Source organism: Amblyomma maculatum, chromosome 1 (assembly GCF_055883805.1).
Source record: "Amblyomma maculatum isolate TAMU_Amacu chromosome 1, ASM5588380v1, whole genome shotgun sequence".
Taxonomy (NCBI): Eukaryota; Metazoa; Arthropoda; class Arachnida; order Ixodida; family Ixodidae; genus Amblyomma; species Amblyomma maculatum.
Window position 1 is genome coordinate 355,581,938 of NC_139344.1, and position 22,427 is coordinate 355,604,364.

Genomic DNA, 22,427 nt, shown 5'->3' on the forward strand with positions numbered 1-22,427 from the left:
TTTTTGGTATTTTCAAATCTTTTGACATACTTGACGACGAAGGAGATTTGCTAAAGATAACCCCAAGGTATCTTGAAGTTATCTAATCGTTTATCTAATAAATGATGATCATGATAGCAATAAAATCCGGTATAGTTAAGCTCCGGCTTTGAGGACATGACAGAACAACATTAACGTCTTCTTGCTCTCTTTCTCTGTTGTGGAGTAACAGGCACGCGGTTACTCGCCGATTGTGAGATTAGTTTCTTCGAAGGTGCGGCTTTGTGACTCTCCCTTCATTCGCATTTGCTTTTAATATGTTTCTCAGCCTGTGATGGCTGGTGGTTTTGTTCTTCAATTAAACTCGATTTGTAAGTTTGCGGTCGATCCATCTTCTGTGAATTTGTTTCTTTGCGCCACCTAACTCGCTCACCAACTTACCTTGCTGAATACCTAACTCGCATATTCCAAGTGGGTCCGTATTTTCTCTATATATGTTAGTTCGTACAAGTTAGAGCCGACATGGGCTCTATTCTTGCGAGCCAATAAAGCCGTGAATTTGATATCTCTTCCCACAGAAGCCGCTAATCGCTCAGTGATTGACACCACGAGCAGCACCCGGAATCAAAATCCCATCCAGAAAATTTTTTATTTAACATCATAAAGATGCCGGTTTGCGCCGACAAAAGCCAGCAGGGAGGCTCGACGAGGCCGACGCAACCTACAAAAGTTTGTAAGTGGTAAAGATGAATATGTAGCACAAAATCACTGTACTTTCAAAAATATTGTTGCCAGAAATCAGAAGGAACATAACAATGTTGGCACTGTTTAGCTAGAAATTGATTCGGATTCCTTTTTAATAAATCAGTGATAGTGTAGCACAGCATTTGACAGCCGCAATTTGTGTGGGACCTTGGTCCAAATCACCTCATCATCTCTCGCGTAGAGTATTTACGCTTTTTCCATTGCAATCTTGATAGCGGCAGCATAAAATAATTATTTTAATAACACTTGCTATACACCGTCTTAAGAGTAAAGCATCGTACAACTGGGGAAGGGTAATGGTCCCGATTGGCTTGAATATTGGCTGTGTTTGTTCTACTCGCGAAGTATTCAGAATATTTCGAACAGCTTTCTCATGAAAAAGATGGAAGTGTTAATATTGGTAAAAGCAGTGTTAAATCGAAAGGAAACTCAATAATCATTAGCAGAAGAAAGCAGAAATATATCGCATTTGGTTGATGAGTTTTGACGCGAAGTATTTCAGTCGACAGAAAATATCGCCAATCTTTGACATTTTGTTCGCCAACATTTAGACATGCTCAATCCACATAAATTCATAGTGAAAATGACTCCTGTAATTTTGACCGCTGTAGCTATTTGGAAAAGGCATTGTTTCAAACGTGCCAAAAAAAGCATACGCACTAGATTTCATGCCAAAGATGTGATTCAACTGTTATTTGTTCTTTGTGCACTTTCGTCGGTGACGTCATACCATTTAGCATGGTTAACTTCTGGTTAACTTGGAGGCTATACTTTGCGATAAGGATTCGAATCGACGATACATGTGCCTCCAATTATGTGCATTTAATTGTAAGCGTAGGGTGTCTAGTGAGAAGCGAGACAGACAATGCGTTGTCCATTTCCTAAAAACCAATTTATACAAAAAATCAAAGAAATGCATAATGGAAACGCGATATTAAATGCACTATCGTGTCTACTCTTAACACGAAGCTTGAGTGTCTACCAGATATTTTCTCTCATACTTTACGTGGTCTCGTCAGATAGTATTAGAGACCACGGAACTCGCGCCAGCACCTAAGGGGGACCCGGCCATACTAGCAAAGCACAGAGGCACAAGAAAGAGATCAGGGAAGCTCGGCCATCAATTCTCGATTCTAGCTGTGTTCTGAGTGCTAATGCGTAATTGAGACATTAGATACTATAAAACATGGCTCTGCTTTCAAACAAAAAAGAAGCGCAGCGGAGGGATGGCTCCTCATAATGCATGTAGTTACGGACAATTTTGAAGATAATATGAAGAGAGGGAAGTAACAGAGTCCAAATATAGAAACGCTCCTAACGGAGACACCGTGATTGCTCCACCATATGCTCTTAGCAGAGGGGGTCAAGCGGTTGATTTGTCTTTTGGAAGTGAAAAAAAAAAAAATAACAATAGGCAATGTGTTAGGATGATTTGACTGGAAATACCTGGATGAAAAATAACAAAAGCATTGAAAATTCAGTTCGATCAAGGGTATTAGGCACATAAAGTTTTGCGTTGGTATTGCAAAGGAGTGTCCTTTTTTTTTTTTTTTTTTGCGGATAGGCCAAATTATGAAATGCACACAACGCCCCTTGTCGACATTAATTCATTTTCATTATGCACGAAGACGGTCTCTTTAGCTTATCGCCTCAAAATCTGCGATGGGCACTGGTGCTTCTCTACCTTGTCCATTATCATATATTTTAGCGCTTTCTTAGCAATTTGCATGCCGATAAATATGAGCTATGCAAAACGTTTAGCCACTCAAAGCTGTTAGCGACGTCTGTAATGGCATTGTTCACCTGCGCTGAAAATCTTATATTGAGACGACTAGACGCGGGCCGACCGTTTGGGCTAACCAATCTGCTTGGCAGAGCTCAACGTTGTTGTGTTTTTTTACTAGTGGCGTCGGCCTGTCGACTAGAAGGCTGCCGGAACACCAGACGCTCGCACAAGACGCTGCTAACTGCCAGTAAATGCCTGATGATCGAAATGAATACCCAAATTATATGCAGCAGGATTGACGTTTTCACTAAGCAGCATTTTGATCAGTTCGGCTTCAGCACCAGCCACTCAAAGGAAGGGTCAAAGGAAAATGCCTCTCGTTGGAACAATAAAGGAGAGCAATTGACGAGAAAACGCTTTTTCCGAGCCCGTGACTCCTCCAGCCTTTTTGTTTCCCTTACATGTCATCCCTTAATCATTACACCTTCCTTCATGATCAGTGGTGTAAATGATTTGAATATAATTGAACTGTTTATATTCTCGAGTATTTCCTGTTTCCTCGTCATCCTTCGTCATTTCATTTGCTCGGAAGAAACCTGAAGACAACGCACAAAGGCATGTTGAGAAGGATTAAAGAAACGGTAGGATTAAAGAACCTGGACGTCAGCATCCTTCACCGCCAATTGTCGAGCAGCTTCATGAATACATTTTCACCATACAGTCGCTATTTAAACGCTCTTCCTGGTCCCCTCGTTGTATTCAACAATAATTTATTCTCCTCTGATGACAGTTCTTTTTGCCGAAATTCCAATGCAGTCAAGTCGATGTCTTGGCCTTAGAAGTTCGTGAAGAGTCGACGTTAGCCCCTCACCAAACAGAGAGGCACGTAAAGCCATCTTTAGCTAACTAAACTATTAATGTGGGACGGCAACAACTTGTTTTCCTCTCCGCCGAAAGTCGTTTTTTCATGTGTACGCTGGTTTTTGAGCGCGCAGCACATAATAGCACCTGAGTGCGGATGTTTGGAAGGTTTCAGCGGTACCATCTTGCACAGGGAATAGCCTCATCGACTATGGAGTGATTTCGGTAACCATATTCCTGGAATAGCGCTCGTGAGGTGGAGGAGCAATGCACCGCAAGCAGCCATCTTTAAATAACCAGAAATACCAGAACGCTTTCGCAAGATTGTGCGCTCCGTTACTCCTGGAAGAATGTTCATTTGGCAGCCCGCTAAGCGGCTGAACGGAGCTGGCAGCAAAACTTCGGCCGGCTAAAATTGTGCAGCAGATGAAAAAACAAAAACAAAAAACCTTAATCATGAATACCCCTAACGCAACGATTCCTGTTCCTTGCCTGACAAGACAGGTCATCCAATAAGATTCTTACTAAAAAGAGGAGTTTAAATACCCACTTTGTTTTCTGCCTCCTTTGGTCATTGGTATGCAAAGAGATTTAGAAAGAATGCATGCTAGTAAAGATTTTTAACCGACATTTAACTAAAACGTACCCCCTTGAGGCATCAGGAGGTATGTGACGAAGAATGAAGAAATGGTTAAATTAATGGAAAGAGGTTTGCTGATTTTATGAGCTCCAGGAATGAACGATGATGGGGTCCCTGCGCCCAGACAATATAGGAAGAAGGATTTCTCTGTAAAAGACCTGCTGCCGCCAGGTGTCGGATTCTCGTAGGTTTCAGTGTACGTCCGAAACCAAGTGGTGAATGTCGACTTCAATATTTTCGGACTTGAATATCGGACACGCTTGGCTGGGATATATATGTTGGAAATGGGGCCACGTGCGAGTTATACTAGGAGTGAGGGAAACCCCGATCCGGATCCTCCGAAGCGCAACCTGCTCTGCACGGGTGGGACTGCGGGGGAGGGTTACCGCACACGGAGGGACGTAGTACTTGCGTGGTGCCGGAGGTGTTCCTTTCTTGATAAAATGATAATAGTATTGTCCAAATCAAGGAGCCGAACAATGATGAGCCTTGGGTGACGCCGGGTCACTAAATCTGCGTAGCTTTGAGAAGGCAGTAGGTCCCGTAGAACGCACTGAAAGCGTATATGTTGCGAAATGCAAGCCCCGAGCTGGTGGATGACTGACACATCTGGGCAGCAGCGGACACGCTGAGGCGGCCGTACTGCTTGAAGGGCATAAGTACGGATGAGGAAGTGGGCCTCAGGAGGCATAGCTGTGGCAGCTATGAAGCAGAGTGACTCTTAAACTGCAAAGAACTTAGCGGAGAAAGCTTAGCTGAAACGTGGAGGTGAGATTAAGGCGAGGTCTGCACGGGCAATAGACTGCTGTTCTTTCGTCACAACCTTGGATGGTTGTATCTACGTAAACAACAATGAACCCTTCAGGCAGCAGATGAGCCTCTTACTCTTCAAATGTCTGGTGAAGCGACAATGCCGAGTTGGCAGACGTTGGTCTGCGGTGACCTCTAGGCTTGTTTTTACTTAGCTGTACAAATTTCCAGGAAGGAAGACCTGGCGCATGGCGGCTGAAGAATGGAAGTGTAAGTTGCATAAGACATCAGTTCTTGCGTGGAGGGCCATAGATTGGCCTTAAGTTTGCAAGCATCACGGCGCTGCTGCACCAGCTCATCGATGATGTTGAGTTGTGCATTTTCTTGCAGAACTACGACCGGTGTGATGCGTGGAATACACGTAACGGTTATCATAGTCTCTCGGTTGACAGATTCAGGAGCAAACTGAGACTCCAGTGTGCTCTTGTCAGATATTGAAACTGGGTTTGATAAACACTACGTGGAAGAAATATCGCCATCTCTAATTGGAGAGAAACAGACGACCCAGCGCCACCTGTTCAGGAACCATTCTTCTACTTATACCCTAAAGTATGAATACCTTGCTTTTTGCCTGCGAAAGCGTACTTTGATTAGTGAGTCGTCAAGTTTTACACACGGAGTTTCTTGTAGCGGGGTGTTGACAGACAGAAACGAATTGGAATTGCTGTTACTTTATGGCATCCCCAGTGATCTGCGACCGACGTCCGTGTATATATATATATATATATATATATATATATATATATATATATGTTTGTTTTGGGAAAGCTGAAGATCAATTGATGAAGTATAATTAGAGGTAGTATCCAAGGCTAATTGAAGGGCAGCCTGTTGAGTAAATAGATCTCGGTGTATGGTTCAAACCGTGATATCATCAGTATATTGCAAAAAAGCAGTTTCAGAGATGTCATGCAATCGCCGTGGCAGTGAAATGAAAGCAATATTAAACAATGTCAGTGACAATACTGAACTTCGGCGCACGCCAGGAAGTGAAACAATGTGTGTGACCACTTCATTACTGAGGCGTATTTCAAACTTTCTCTCTTTCAAAAATGATACGACAAAGCCGCGCACTCTCGGTGGGAGATAAAGCATATATCAATAGGGTTTAGGATGATACTGTGACTTATATTGTGTACGTTTTCAATATCCATTGGTAAAATGGCACGCACATTGCGGCTGCGAGTAGATTGCAGAACTGCTGATGCCAAGACAGCCAACACGTCGGCTGCGCCTTCACATGAACGAAAGCCAATTTGAGCGAGGTGATAGAAACCATGCTGCTCAAGTGACTACGACAATCGTGTGGCTAGTATTTTCTCTATACAAGCTTGAAAAACTTCGGTGTTAATGAAATAAGCCGTTAGTTGGCAACATGCGCTGACTTTCCCAGTTTCGAGATAGGGATCACGGCAGCACACTTCCAGCTCTTGGTCACGACACGACATCAGCCAGCCATACTTTCATAATGGTGTCCAGTAATTCAAAACTACTTGTGTTCTTGTAAACCTCACACTGAAGATTGTCCGGGCCGGACGCTGTATTCCGTTTCGCATCATTTATTGCAGCCAGCAACTCAGGCACAGAAGGGACACGGAATTCCGCATGCTTCGGCATCGGATGGAAGTTGATATGCAGGTGCTGGGATAACTGTAAATTAAATATATCAGTTCAGTTCAGTTCAGGCGTTCAGTCGCCTGAACTGAACTGAAATAAATCAACTGAACGAAGTAAAAGATCGTGCGTTGGGTAGAAGTTTCGTGTTGTTTCTTTGACGAAATCATCTGGCGACAAGGTAGATGCAAATGATGCGTTTGCTGCTGTATCAAAAGATCAAAATCTATGTTTCATTGCACGGAAAGTTCGCCAGAGTGAGGCATTCGATGGCTTAGCGGAAAATTGTTCACACCATGTATGCCACTGGCGTAATGGAGATCGCGTTCATACATACGGGCCTCAGCAGTGAGATAATTTAGTGAAGTGTGAACAGCTTTGCCCTCCCCCCCCCCCCCTTTTATTTTTCTCTTTCTCCACTAATGAAAGCAGGCCGGGATATGAGGCTGGTCGACCGACATGAACACAGTAGTGACCTTTTTATTAGGCGTCAAAGTTGCAACATCTTAAATGTACTCGTAGCGAAGAGGCTATTTCGTTTGTACATGGTCTAAACCAATTATGTACACTATCGACCTTCATCTATTTGTGGAGTAGAATAACATAAACATCACTGTCTGGTCTCCATAAATATATTTTGCCAGGCCTGCTCAGCCAGGCGACAGCGAGGCAGTGAGTAGCTAGAGTTCCATCTTGCAAACCGCCGAATTTGCTCAGCTCGCGCACCACATGTGAGCTGGCGTGCGTCGTCCTTGTCTTCGGCCCGGCCATGGTCGAATGTGATAGGACGCTGCATACTAACGTGGGCTTGCCGTCGTTCTAGGATAAGGACTGACGACAGAGCCGGCCTATTGGTTGCTTTAGCTCGATTGGTTACCTGTCAGAACATAACAAGCAATAGAGCTTGGGCACGTGAGAGAGAGAGAGAGAGACAGCAGAAAATATTGTGTTTTTATTATACACATATGTCGGAAACGAATTCGGAGATGCATTGCACTTTCTAGCAAATGCCTATGAAGATCTGATATGTGATGCGGCAATCAAACTCGCAACAAGGATCTAATATGAGTAGAAAATTATCATAGGAAGATTACGAGCGCTGAATACTGCCACTCCTTTTATTTCTGGTGCCTAGAATTAGTGAAGCCTGCCCAGTTACACAAACGTCCACACCGCAATGCGTTCCTGGCTAATTGCGTCCCTTAACTACCGATATAATTACGGGCAGCTATTATCTATATAGAGACACGAACAAGCTGTCAGAGAAGCATCGTAACCAAGACGCAGCTGGTACAGCAGTTATCAGCGAATATGTACGACAGCTCGAATGAATCGAAACAGCTTTGACATGATCACTCTGCGCGTGCCAGGAATGAAGGTGCAGTGCTTGGGCTCGTGCTTGTAAGTGGGCGCTGTGCCCGCTTGTAGTATAGAAGCGAATTACTATCGACTGTCGGGATGCCCGAAGCTAAATGCATTGAACGTATACGCAGTCTATAGTGACACAAACCGGCTAACAAGCGATAGTCAGCTATCTTGCAGGAGATCGCCCACCGCTAATTGTGCATATTCCAAAGCATTTGTATACCCTTGATTGGTCACTCTGTACACTGCGTAAATTATAGGAGCAGCATCCGACGTAAGTTCCGGGGTAATGTCTCAATCATCTCGAATTTTGTATTAAGCTGTTGCTTGACTGGAGCGTGTGCCCTGCCACGCGTCCTGGCAGACATGTAAGAATCACGCACTTACAAGGACATCGCACTGATGCAAAGATGCTCCAACAGAAATGCCTGACGTTCAATTCCTGCAGATGATGAACATTATGACGAGGAGTGCGACAGAAGAAACACTGTTTTTCTTCTGGGTGTTTTTACAAGCTTCAAATTTGATTTTTCCTGGTTGTTACACACACTTTCATAAGCGCAAAGGGTCACTGTTCGACATGGAATCAGTATCACATTTGCAAAAGAAAAACCGTCGAGCTCTGAAAAAAACTCAATATGCATGCTTCTAGCCATATCCTCGCCTTTCAAGACGGGTGCGCGTGAAATGCCGACAGAAAAATCTTTCGATGCAATGAATGGTTGCTTTGACAGAAGGCAATTTATTTCTGAACTTAATGACACAACTATTTAATTTGGGCCTCCAAAAATCACATAAACACAAAGTAAGGGTATGAGTGAGACACTGTATATTTGGTAACTGGTGGTCCCGGGATCATAACCAGTGTGTTTTATAACAACAGTGATACAAGACCATGCTCTAATGAAACAAAAAATAAAAAGCTTGACCTTAAGGTAAAATATTTTTATTATGTTCTTTATTGCTTTGGTCAACGTTATTTCTTTACCCGAATTGTGGAATCATATAGACGCATGGTGATTGACGTGCGTGGTCCTTACACGTTTTTAAAATGATAATTTCATTAACCTAGATTTCCTCTGTATGTTATGCTGAGCATCTTTTCTTAAATCACTGGGAGTCACTTGACATCTTTTAATTTCACTTTCCTTCACAGTTCTTATCTGATACTGCACTTATTATTGCTCGTTTTTCGATAGGCTCCATTCCTTTTTGCTATATATAGATAGCAAAAATTTTAGAGCATTCTCATCAATCCCGTGAACAACGACTGAAAATAGCCGTGGCTGGGATTTCAGCATGAAGCAAGGAAAGGGCACCGATGGGAAGAATGTATAAATAATACTGCAGAAATATCCACTCTTCTGATGTGTTACTGTCATTGCTAAGGTGTGCCAGCTGCCCTTGACCACCTTTCACATGTTGAATAGTCCGAAAATGAAGCAAACCAAATTATAACATGCAGTCCGTTAAATGTTAACCCTGTAGCCATGCCTGCTGATATATAAATTCACAAAATTAACATCTGGGCTGCTTATTTTGTAGCCAGTCTACAAAGCTATTTCCACTAAAAATCAACGCCTCAATTGTTTCCATAAAGCTAATATGCGCTAAATTTGCTGTTAATGGAATTTACGCGTCCTAAATGCAACCTACCAAAAACGACCGTGTTGGGTTTCGAGCAAATTTATGAAACCCATTATCTTGCATACTATAAGCATTATCGTTCTTGTACGTTTTCAAATCTCCGCCTCATACCAGCTTTTTCGCGGTACTTTTTTTTCGTTATTTCATAGTTTATTATTTACTGTTATACTTTGGTATACTTATGCGTGCGGTTTTGCCGTCTAAATTTTCATTGTTTTAAGCTTTAGTATTGTTCAGATATCGCTTATTTTTAAAGCGCAGTAAGCAATTTTTCCATGCTTGTTCTGTAGCTTTTTGTGTTCATTCAGTGCTCTGTCCCCGTATCATTACCCTTGGTGCAAATTGCCTGTTTACCGGTTTGTTATATGCTATTTTCCAATGGTATACCATCTAGTTATGAACGCAGTTTTAGTCTGAGCTTTCTATCCTCATATATATATATATATATATATATATATATATATATATATATATATATATATATATATATATATATATATATATATATTTGATGGTTGCATGCACTATACATTCACGGCATGCAATTATTTGAGACTTCAAAAAAATGTTTCTGATATGAAACCCTCGCCACAGTAAAGAACATGTTACATATCTTTTCTGCTCGATTTGACCAACAATTATAGCATGGCTAGTTCGATGCGTCACCGCCTGAGGTGGCGTTCTTCATAAATCACCCATGGAGTACTAGTGCAGCTTACATTACCGCTGGTCTAAGAGGGCGCCACAGACGAAACCAGCCCGTACTTGGTCGCATAATGCATGGCTTGTTCCATCTACGGGCCCTGTCAGGAGATTCGGGTAGTCCCCAGTTGTTAGCTACTAGCTGCACTTTGCCATAGACGGCTCTGTGCAAATGCTCGCACAGTGCCATCTGAAAGGGTTGTGCGCTCGGTGTATTACCATTACGTTTATGGTGGTCCCTGTCATTGCCGTCGGTCGCTTTCAGCGCGGTCATCTTCCAGCGACCGGCCCCACCTCATGGTCTTGGAACGAAATAAATGGAAGCAAGCAGATTGACCCCACCCCCTCCCCCCTTTCAGTAGGTATGTCTCGGTTGGCCGAAGCGCCCAAGGCTGATCGGCGCAGCGACACTAATTGCTTCATCTGCGCAGGTCCCGCACCAAGTAGTAGGCAATGCACCCGCTGTTCGGGAACAGCACTTGCCTTGACCTCGACGGCTGCCCCTTACTTGTGATAGGCTCTCGGGTTGTTAGTTGTATCGTCGCACCCGGCGGCTGTTTTGTTGGGCATTGGCTTTATCATAAGAGCATGAGCCTACAATCCCACAAGATTGCGGACTATGAACCCAACCCTGAATATTCGAAGCTGAAGTCGAAATCCGTGGCTAAAATCATCTATGGTAGCTACACGCTGTTTTATTGCACTTTAGTTAAGGGTTCCTTTTTTATACAATGGCACGGACTCTTCACGCAGCTTGCGTGCATCAATTTGAAGTCATCGCAGTGCTACGGGTGAAATGTTTTCGAGCAGGGTCTTCGACATGTATTTAATTTATTTCAGCTAGTATTGCGTTCGGTGTGCGTTCGCATATTCGACGTTGACTGCTACATTTCAAGCGGTGTCTGGAAACTGTAATTGCCGAAACCTCCGTTTTAAGTCTTTCAATTTGAGTTACGTGATACATAAGGGGTCGGTTCGAATCCGACGCCGCCAGCTAACCTCCTACCTGTCTGCCGCCCGCCACAGTGGTGCAGTGGTTGCGGAGCTTGACTACTGTACCGAAGGATGCAAGATCGAATCCTTGCTGCTGCGACCGTTTTTCGATGGAGGCGAAAAGCAAGGCGTCCTTGTTCTACGCGATGCCAGTGCACGTTAAAGAACCCCAGGAGGTCGAAATTTCCGGAGTCCTCCACTGCGGCGTCTCTCATAGCCTGAGTAGCTTTGGGACGTTAAACCCCACAAACCAAATCAAACTATCCTCATATTCATACGAAACTAATGTATTATATTTGGATGCTGAAATGAACCACCCACATGTTTTTATGAACACTGAATTGGTAGCCGTTGTCTTTTTCGCGGGAGTTTGATCTGTGGCTCAGTGCACCAAAAGCAATACGTCGCATCAATTGCATGACTACGAAACAAAGCCCATTTCCAAGCTTGGAGGGGGGGGGGGGGGGGGCATCGGTCGTGCATAATTAAACGCGCTTCTCTCTCATAGCCTGAGTCGTTTTGGGACGTTAAACCACACAAACCAAACCAATCCAACTTGTTTTCCAAATTTATTAAATACGCAACGAGAACTAGAAATCATATGGCACAATCTGGAACGCTAAACGAAGAATGGTTGACTCAGTTGTTATTCAAAATTAATTTGGAAGATCTACAACTGGAGGTACGTACGTACGTCGGAGGTTTGATTCCCTGCCGCAGTTTAGCTTCCCATCTGTCTGACAAATGTGAGTTATGCGGAAAGAGAAATCGTATTACAGCACTCTGAACACTTTACGACCGTCTGTTGCATCACAATTCTATACGAAACTACCACTTGCGGAGGTCCTCCAGTGGTGAGTACATATATATAAAAACAACATGTACTGCATTGGCTAAAACGTGTCAGGCACTGCTTCGTATCGTCAGCCTATTCATCGTGCCGTCACTGTATATATGGGGCCACCGCGCGGGCAGACGTCGCGACGCCGGCTTTTGCTGTAATGCGACAAGTGGCGATCGCGTTACTACTTACTCCTTTTAGTGCGCACTGAAGCGCACCGCAGCCCATTTCAGCTGAAAACGTACTCTTCTCCGACAGCTAGGTGACACTGCTCAAACTGTGTTCTGCATTCCGACAGTTATTGTTATTGGAGCGTTTTTGCACAATTTTTACTTTTCATTTTATGAGGCCGATTGAGTTTGCATGATTTTGCTGTAGAGGTCATCTCTTCGAAGCAGCGGCTTCCTTACACAGTCTATTAATTTATATCATTTAAAGAAAGCCCCGAGCATATATAAAACAAACAGATTACTGGCTAGATTAGCTTGTTAGTTTTATTAGTTTCCAATTATGAATTCACAGAGCAGAACGCACAAGCAAGCACAGTAGACAAGCACTATTGTTTATTTTTTTTTTTTGGAAATTAACAGCGAAGGAAAAGTTGATTGCGCTCCTTTGCTCCTACGACATAGAGAACATGCGATGAATTCCTGTTGTGCTTTTCTCAGAGCACTACACAGTCTAGCGAGATAAGCGAGAATTTGATCGCCGTTTCAGTACTTCTTTTTAACTCCACCTGCTCATGCTCACTACTGATGCAAAAACTAACGAGAATTAAGTCACTATCTAACCATCGCTGACAAAAAAACTCTCAATAGTTACATCAATAGCCCTATTGAAAGTGTTACCGACAGTATTGTCGGTAATCCATTTAATATATTCTCATCAATGCACAACATCAACTACGCAAACTCACTGAAGTATTAGCTTGGTTCCCTTATTACGTGATACCAACGGCGAGGTAGCTATGAGAATACTCTTCGTTCTTGCAATCTATGAGTGGCAAGCTCTGCTGTCATATTCTAGGTAGAGTTATAGGAAAGCGTTAGTGTCGCAAATGGCCTAGTTGGGATGATACAGCGACCGAAGACGCACCGCTTGGCGCTAGCACTGCTGAGTCAAAATTGGGCGAAATCACATTTTTTCTATTATAACTGCTGCTTTGAAAATTGTACAAGCACCCTGCTTCCCAGCTAAGCTTCTACAGAACATCCAGAGCCACCCAACAGGCGATGTGCCCCACTGCATTCGCTAGCGCGTCATTGTTCAAAAACGGTTCGAGTGTTTAACCAGGAAATTTAAGCTGTGTTAAGCTGGAGAGCATTGCCGGGCATTGCAGGGCACAAGACTTCACAAGAGTTCTCAAATAGAACTAACTGATGTTTCAAGTGAAAAAAGAAATGCGAGAACGAAGTCGTTAAAAGTATATGGAACTGCACTTCTACAGGATTATATTGCATTGTGTGGTTTAAAAACAACTCCCCCAAGAAGTTAATCTCTCCGTTTGATGCAACTAGCTGCTTTTCAGTGTGAGTGTGTTCATGCAAATATTCCTAAAATTTAAATGCAGAATCAAATAATGCATTCGATTCGCCAGAAATGCCCTTAACCTACATGAACTGAGAATACTGATTAGGAGTAATTGCAAATGTTTTACAATATCGCTGGCTAGGAACGGCATCGTTATTCTCAGCGCTAGCGTTAGTATATTTAGGAGTAATATTATAGAGGGTACACAAAACGCTATCGATTTTACATCGACAGTAAGGCCACCAACTGTGCTAGCAATAACGCTATCGACAATACTATCGATAATCATGATTCGTAGTACTATAGCGATAGTACTTTTACAATACCGATAATTAAAAAAAACTATTGATGTTGTCGATAGCCGATTTACCAATAGGTTAGAATCACCAGTGCTTACCCGCATTAGATCACATATTCTGCCAAAGTCACATGCGACGGGCTGCAATAAACTGGGTCTTGTAGAGAGTATTTAGAGAAGAAACGTTATGAGCCAAACTCGCATCTCTAATCGTTCAGAATTTGGTCGCACCTTGTGACGATCCAGTCTGCTGAGGGAAGGATTTTTTAGGCGCCGAGTGGAATAATCATTGCGCCTCCTGGTTTTGGCGCCCCTGATGCCTCTGTCAGTGGCTTCGCGTGTTTATGGGGAGCGAGAGGTTCTTATCAATTGGGCTCATCGGCTAACCTTCACTGTCTATCAGTGTAGCCTTGAAAGTTTGACAATTTTCTTCCAGAACATGGAAATCGCGTGCCGTGATCTGCGGCAAATGATACGCAGGCTTACTACAACTAATCCAGGCGAAGCAAATATTTGACCCCTTCGATTTGTCTTCCCAGTCTGCTCGGAACTGCCTGGAGCTGGTATCTGCTATTCTGTCAGGTTTTGAGGCGTATAGCTGCGTCAATTAGTCGATTTTTCCGAGCTCTGTCCGTTTTAGCGAACTTGTAAAGGGGAGTGCGGTTCCCAGTTGGCCGTGCATTTTCGCTCTGACTGGATCGAACAGGGTCTTTAGGTATTCTATGCTTCTGCCATTATAAGTGATAAATGGTAGTTTAACTAAACATTCTTTCGTCAAATTGTTTTCTAGATATTAACTGGCTTTCACAACGCGAAGGAATACAAATGCAATTACAACCTCTAGCGTCGCTTTTGAGGAAGCGCTCTAGGTACTTCGGATACAAGTTATAGCCTTTGCCGTCGCATGCTTATAGGTACAATATCGAGTGAAGAATGATCTGTGATGAGTGGTGGCGAAGCGATAGGAGACTCCTGCACATCGATTAGAAAATAATGCGTAATTCATCATTTGCACTTGAATAAATAGGGGGGGGGGGTTAAACTGGCATGCAATAAATAATAGCTACTGGGCGAATATTTGGCACGTTCAACCCTACAAACCAACGAATATTCCATAGCACTGCTTTGACACAGTGTAATATTTTCGGAAAAGACAGTACGAAAGCCAAACAGTTATATATTTTTTTCACATATTCTTTACTTTCGAGTGTAATTGCCCTTGTTTTACTTCTGGCTCTTTTGTTGAAATTTGGAGATTTGAAGAGACTTATTAAGTGCGTGTCTTCAACCGTTAGCATTGTTCCACATTCGCATTATATTCCTGCGTTCACCTTTCGCAACTGATCTTCACAAGTGCATATTACTGTAAACATCATTGCAACCACTTCTACTCAATGAAGGATCGTTTATCTCGGTAGTATTAGTTTTAACCCTGCTTGCTATTTCGCGCACAAACTTAACAAAACTTCGTATTCTTTGCAAACCATTATCTGCCTTGTGGGAATCACTGCTACTGACATTTAGAAATCCATACATCCGCATTCCGGACCCTGTGTACGTGCTTCAGTAACAAAACTTCGTATTCTTTGCAAACCATTATCTGCCTTGTGGGAATCACTGCTACTGACATTTAGAAATCCATACATCCGCATTCCGGACCCTGTGTACGTGCTTCAGTAACAAAACTTCGTATTCTTTGCAAACCATTATCTGCCTTGTGGGAATCACTGCTACTGACATTTAGAAATCCATACATCCGCATTCCGGACCCTGTGTACGTGCTTCAGTAACAAAACTTCGTATTCTTTGCAAACCATTATCTGCCTTGTGGGAATCACTGCTACTGTCATTTAGAAATCCATACATCCGCATTCCGGACCCTGTGTACGTGCTTCAGTAACAAAACTTCGTATTCTTTGAAAACCATTATCTGCCTTGTGGGAATCACTGCTACTGTCATTTAGAAATCCATACATCCGCATTCCGGACCCTGTGTACGTGCTTCAGTAACAAAACTTCGTATTCTTTGCAAACCATTATCTGCCTTGTGGGAATCACTGCTACTGACATTTAGAAATCCATACATCCGCATTCCGGACCCTGTGTACGTGCTTCAGTCGGAGCAATGAACTGGATCACGCGTAAAAATTATTGGCCGCTTCGATGAGCACGCTCTTAAGAACTGTCCTACGCCATGGTAATTGGGTAACCTGTAATGCAGGGTTGCAACTGTACCGCCCAAGTCAGGCGACTGTTCGCGAACGCTGGCAGTTCCTACGGTATGTTCCATGCCCTTACTGGTGGCGGCATTACACCGTTGCTCACAGCACACCCTTCTTATCTTTAAGATCGACCGCACCTTCGGCGAGAGCTTTGTTCGGGCACATTTAGAGCCCCCCCTCTCCTTTCTATGTGAGGACGATAATCAATTCCGCCGCCACCTCGTTCACATTAGTGTAGGAGGTAAAAAGAAAGAGAAGAGGCAGGGGGCAATGTGGAAGAAGAGATTACACCATCGCGCAGCCGATTGTTTTCTTTCTTTCCGGCTGTGGGCACTGGAACAGCTGTTGCTCGCTGGACCTCCTCATGGGGGCATCTTGCCCTACCCACGATAGGTAGAGACAGCTGCTGTCTGTGTTTTGCCGACACCGTTCTGCGCCAAGCAGGAAGGTGTGGATGCACTCAAAGAATTTATCACTAATTACGCCTAATTGCCTTTGTGCAGGACGCTACGCCATTGTCTCCATAATGGCAGAGCGTAGTCGCTCTTAGCAAAATAATATAAATCAGCGAAAGGTGCGTCTATGCTGCATAAGTGCGTTACGAATACCCAAAGGCTCCTGAAGTGGAGGAGTATAAACAAAGTTCTTTACAAAATCCTTTTTTGATATTCAGCAAGCATATCTCGCGATAAACAGCGGTAAATGTTTGATCTCGACTTCATCATGACGAAGGCGAGCGGTGCAATCGCATTCAGCTGTTGATGTAAAACTCTCGGCTGATGTAAAAGACAGCATGCGGAAATTTGTGGCAGTGTAATACTTCCTTTGTGCTATACTTACCGAGTGATCTTAATACGGCCTATAACGTTCGAATACAAGCTAAAACAACTTATCTGCTAATAGCTTTGAATGCAATAACAAGTCGCAGCATCCTTTGTCATCGTGCTCTTTTGCTTGATAGGTACTGGCCTTCTAACAACGGTTATTGCAAAATATGATAAAAATGAAGAAAATATTAAGTGAACACCTAATGTCCTTCTCTAAGGGTATGACGTCGAAGTGTTAATGGTTCAATGTGCCGACTCCCTTGCAGATCCTCGTTCGCGTACCTGCATCTTGCTACTCGCTTAATTTCAATATTTTAATTTATGCCTACATTATCCCACATACCTTAATTAGCATATAGTTGAGGTTAGCAAATTGTACCAGAGACCACCCAACATACATAACAAGCCCTGCTTTAACGAAGAGTTTCTTGCTCGTGATTTTGGAGAGGTGGATACCGATTTCACGTTGCCCTCTGAAAGGCGAAGGCAAGGTTGGCAGCTAACTAATAACTGCTGGCAGATAACTAACTGCCAACTAAGACTTGCCTGCTGCATGCCTGATTTGTCGCTTGCAACACCAAAACCTGTAACGCTGAAGGAGACTTTGTTGATAACGATGCCTTTAACAATACTGCGTTAATACAGGCCCACTTAAACTCATCTCAGTAGCCACCAAAACCGATGTGCATTGAATGAGCCAAATTTTTGACACTCGTTCGCTACTGAACATTGTACCGTCATCACACGGGAACTATCTATTACCGCAGCGTGTAAAATTTATAACAATTCATTGAAACGAGCTAATGTTCGCATTTGGCGAATGGTATCGACAAAATCTCAAATGAAAGCCGATGAAAGAAAAAGCGACCTAAAAGAGTGGGTGTCTCTGACAGCGCATAAAAGCAACCACTCATTTAGTCACAAGGCGATTTCTGTAGTTGCTGTCATGCTCGCGTTACCTTAGTGGATCATCAGACTCCCTGTACTTGTGACGCATTGGAAATAGAGGTTCTGATGTTACAAGGACTCTCTTTTGCCCTTTCGTGGGTTAATAGGCCCGATTAGTGCACTGACACTATTATATATATGCCTCGCTTCACCTACTGTCTTGGAACCCATAAAGACAGGCTACATGCCACGTTGCCACGTGTGCTGAATTGACAGGGTGATGCAACCAGGCTAAATAATTTTTAACCGTTGCGTTGCAGCAGCAGAAAAAAGAAAAGAAAAAACCTTTTAGAATTTTTTTACGCCCTCCAGTATTTATATCCCAACAAGAAAATATCACTCTATATATAGAGCAGCCCCACTTTTGTTGCTTAATTTGCTTATCCATATGGGGTAGAATTTATGCTAGAATACCAACTCGAAAATTAACAATAAAGCTTCAGAACAGCCCAGGACAACAGTTCACGGAATGTGCACAGCAATCTAATACTTTGCTGAGCGCTATGCACAGGCTTCGATGGCATGATCACAAGAATGATGAAGTAATCAGCCATCTTCAGTGGGTCGTTGCGAGCGTACCTGCCGTTTCGATATGACGCCACCATTCTTGAACCTCCTAGTGAGGTGGATGCCTAGCGGTCATCTGTTTACTTGAACAGAGGTGATTATTTTAGTCTTTCTAAGGGCAGTACATACTCTCCTTATAAAGTCTGAAGGCGAACAGAATTGCCTCAAGGTCGCAAGTATACAGCGGAGTTTGACTTACATAATATGTGCTTCACAGTCTGACAATAAGTTTGTTGACGCAGGCTTGAGCACTGTGACATGCAGCGGAATATGCATCCGGCCTCCCGAGACCACTTTTCAGACATGGCACCCGCCTAAAGTTTGTGGCTCTAGCCTCCAGCTTGTGTAAAGCGTTCCGAGCATGATACGCCGCCCGAGCAGCATCCATGGCAGCCCTTCAATGCGATTCCTTCAATGTGGCAAGCCGCCTCTGATGGCGCTATAACTGCTGCGGCTGCTCTCAGCGGTGCGATGAAAGTCATCACATACATTTATTTCAGGAAATTATTATGATGCTTCAATCCACTAAATCCCCATTTTTGAGACCCTGCATCCCCCTGATGACGTAGATGGCGCTGCATACTTGTGGAGTCGGCCTTACGAAGGGGAGTGGATGACCTTATCTCGTACGTGCTTTGGCGACGAACAATGCAAGTCACTTTTCAGGAACATTCGCCTTAGTTCCAGCGCTATGAAACACACAGTTTTAAGCTGTAAAGCCGTACGGAGCTTCAATAAAAGTTTGCAAAACAGTTAAGGCACACGTCTTAATGAAGCCAGAAGCTCCTTTAAAATACTGCACGCATGATCTTATTGCAAATTTGAACTTAGCGCTTCCAACCATGTTAAAAAAAATTTTGATCCATGGAAAGAAGTTGCAGTGTAGAATGTTGCAAAGACTACAACCGAAGTAAAGGCTAAGTTTAATGGGCGGCAGCACGGCTGCCTGGCCTCTTTCTGAGCAAACTCAAAAATAGGCTTAGATTTTATGAAGAGACGACATCGTAGTTAAACCCTGCATGGATCCTTCCTTCAGATCCAGAGAAGGAAAGGCATGCAGTTTAGTAATGTGGGCCGGACTGGCTTCATCTCGAAAAGATACGCTCCATAATTTGGCATGAAACTCAATATTTGAGGTCACTTTTCGGTTTGGTTTGGTTGGGTTTGCGGGGTTTAACGTCCCGAAGCGACTCAGGCTATGAGAGACGCCGTAGTGGAGGACTCCGGGAATTTCGACCACCTGGGGCTCTTTAACGTGCACTGGCAACGCACAGCACACGGGCGCCTTGCTTTTCGCCTCCACCGAAAAGCGGCCGCGAGGCCGGGATTCCATCCCGCGTCCTTGGGAACAGTAGTCGAGCTCCGTAACCACTGCGTCACCTGTCGTCTTCAAAAATATATCACAATGAATTTGTACTGCAGTAGGCATAGTTAAAACTCATTTCAGGGAGTTTTGTGCGTTCTGTGAGAAATATTCTGTATATTATCCTCGATATATAGCCAGCCAGTGTTGCCTCAGTCTTCGCGAAAAATCATTTTTACTTGAAATGAACATTAATTTTTAATATCCACCCTATAGCCCAGGTGATCTCTAGGAATATAGTTCGTCTCGTGATAAGTGAAGGCGCGCATCGAAACACCTCATTTCATACCCAGTGGTTCTTGCCTGAAAACCCGGCACAGGCTGTGAATGTGCTAAGGGGAGGAGGCTTGAAGTAAAAATGATTAAAGCGTTTGGAAATGTGTGTTATACAGGCAACTAATATCCCTTGGAGAAACTTCTTTTTGAATCTCCCCCCGAAGGCCTTATGTACCGTGTTAGAAGAGCTTCCCTCAGAGTTGCTCTCCAAATTCATTTTTCTTTCGTATATTTCTCCGCAATACCTATATTTATCGCTATATGAATAAACGTAACAGCAAAAATTAAGCAGTGTGAGGTCGTATTCTTGATTACCCACTTGAGTTATTTCGTCCCGTTATCTGCACAGCACTTTTACCACAATCGATTCTCCGAAAACCAGCTTTGCACCTTAAGACGCGTAACAAAGCTTTACAAAATAAATAGTTTGTATTTTCTAAAATATCAACCGAGCGTATGCCCTTGTGTACTTAAGCCCATTCTTATCAATCTTTGTTTCCACACAACCACGACCGACTTTATCCGCGCATGAAACAATACAGCTCTCATGAAAGAAGCTCTGTAACTTGAGAAGGAAGGAGAATAGAATTGCAGACCGGTGCATAACAATCAGCCGCAGAGGTTGCCTGCACAGGGTGAAATCCTGAAGCGACAATAGTCAGCATCTCCATGAAGTCCCCCGCAAACTCTCAAAACATTTCGCGCATGCCGTTGCCCTTGTTTTCCAACAGTTTGATGTGTAAGAATCTGTAAAATATATAAAGAAAAGCGAGTGTATTATGCACGAGGCTTAGGTATTATGTAAATATATTTGTGTTATAATGGCGTCCAGTTAAGAGACACTGCACTCCCCTCGTTAAATTACTGACACGAAGCCACCTGTTGTTGATTTTTAGCTTCTTCGGGACTCTAGTTTATTTTTTGCTGTAGAGCAAGAAGGGTGAAAATGAAATTTGTCTAACTTCCCGAAATCTGTGACTTCATATTGTGACAGTTACCAAAGAAATCTGCCTCAACTCAGTAAATAGCATAATAGAGCGCGGTTGAAGGAGAGCTGGTGGGACATCGTAAAAAACAAAATCGCAGAAAAAACAGGATCGCCCGTGTTGTTACCTTTCCACTGTCTTGTAGCTTCTGCACTTTCTTTAAAGTAATTAGCCCTGGAACTCCGGAGACAATTTTGACTTATATACAAAGCGGCGCTGCTGACCTCCCATTTGGTTCACGTCACTTGCTGCACACCGTAAAAGGGAAGGCCATGATTGAAAAAATAAGCTAGTCGTCACAATGTCGACTCCTATTCGAAATGCTGGGACGAGACCAAAATTTAATCAAGAAAAACTGGCATGGCGCCACTTGATAATCGCATCACGAAAGAGAGGCGCAGTTAGTGATTACCACTGCAGAAACTAAATGATGCGCTAGTAGGCATGAGTGAGAAGAACTCTATCAGCGTAACGAAGAAAAATGAGCCCCCTCTGGAAGCATTGTTTCAGAAAACGCCGAGTCGCATCTAAAATGAGGTCAAAGAATCGCTTACTATGGAGATCTAACGACGAGAGGAAAGAGCTGCGTACTTATTTACCTCGAACACGAGATTATGTGACGTCGCTGGCGGAATTGTCCATTTACGTTAGGAGCCTTAGACGGAAAACCTGCATTCATAGAGAGTAAAAAGAAAGGGTTGGCGACGGCCTTTTGAAGCGCGGCGCGGTCTCTTATAGGAATCGCCACGCACCATGGTGCTTCTGATGCATGCCAGTAAAACGGAAAACAAATCTCATTTCTCTTGTGCTTCAAATAGGTACCGTCCGCTCCCCCCCCCCCTCTCTCCCTCCCCATTTCCGAAAATGAAGATACTATGCAAGGAATAGGCAAGCACTATGCACACAGGTGCCAACAAAAGTTGTCAGAACGCTGAAAGCTCGAGAAAGGATATTTCCCTCGGTATGTACAAATACAACCATTTATTTGAAACACTAGAGCCACCCAATATAAATTAGACCATGGGCCTGTGGAAAAAGTGCTCTCTTTCGTCCGCGCGGCTGATGAGGCGAACACAAAGAGTGTCAAGCTGAACATCCGGGTGTTCCACACACACCCAAGTTATACCCATGAGCATTCACTTGCAGGCCGCGCCGCGAAAGAAACATTTGTTCGTTCGTGCTCTCCGTTTTATTTTGGGGCAATGGTACATTTTGAAGGTGCCTCAGAAAACTTTAGAACATTTCCAGCCATTATGCCTACTGAGCGTGCTGAGAAACATTTATAAACGCCTTCGCTGACTCTAACGTAAGTCTGGAAAATTTATCGCTTCCTGAAAAACCGCGTGTCATGGAGATTGTAACGTCATGGGGGAGAAAAAAAAGGGGGGGGGGGGAGGCTTAACATTTTACACTTGGCAAGAATACTGTCACTGTGATGGCACAGCTAAGCAAATTGTACAAGACATC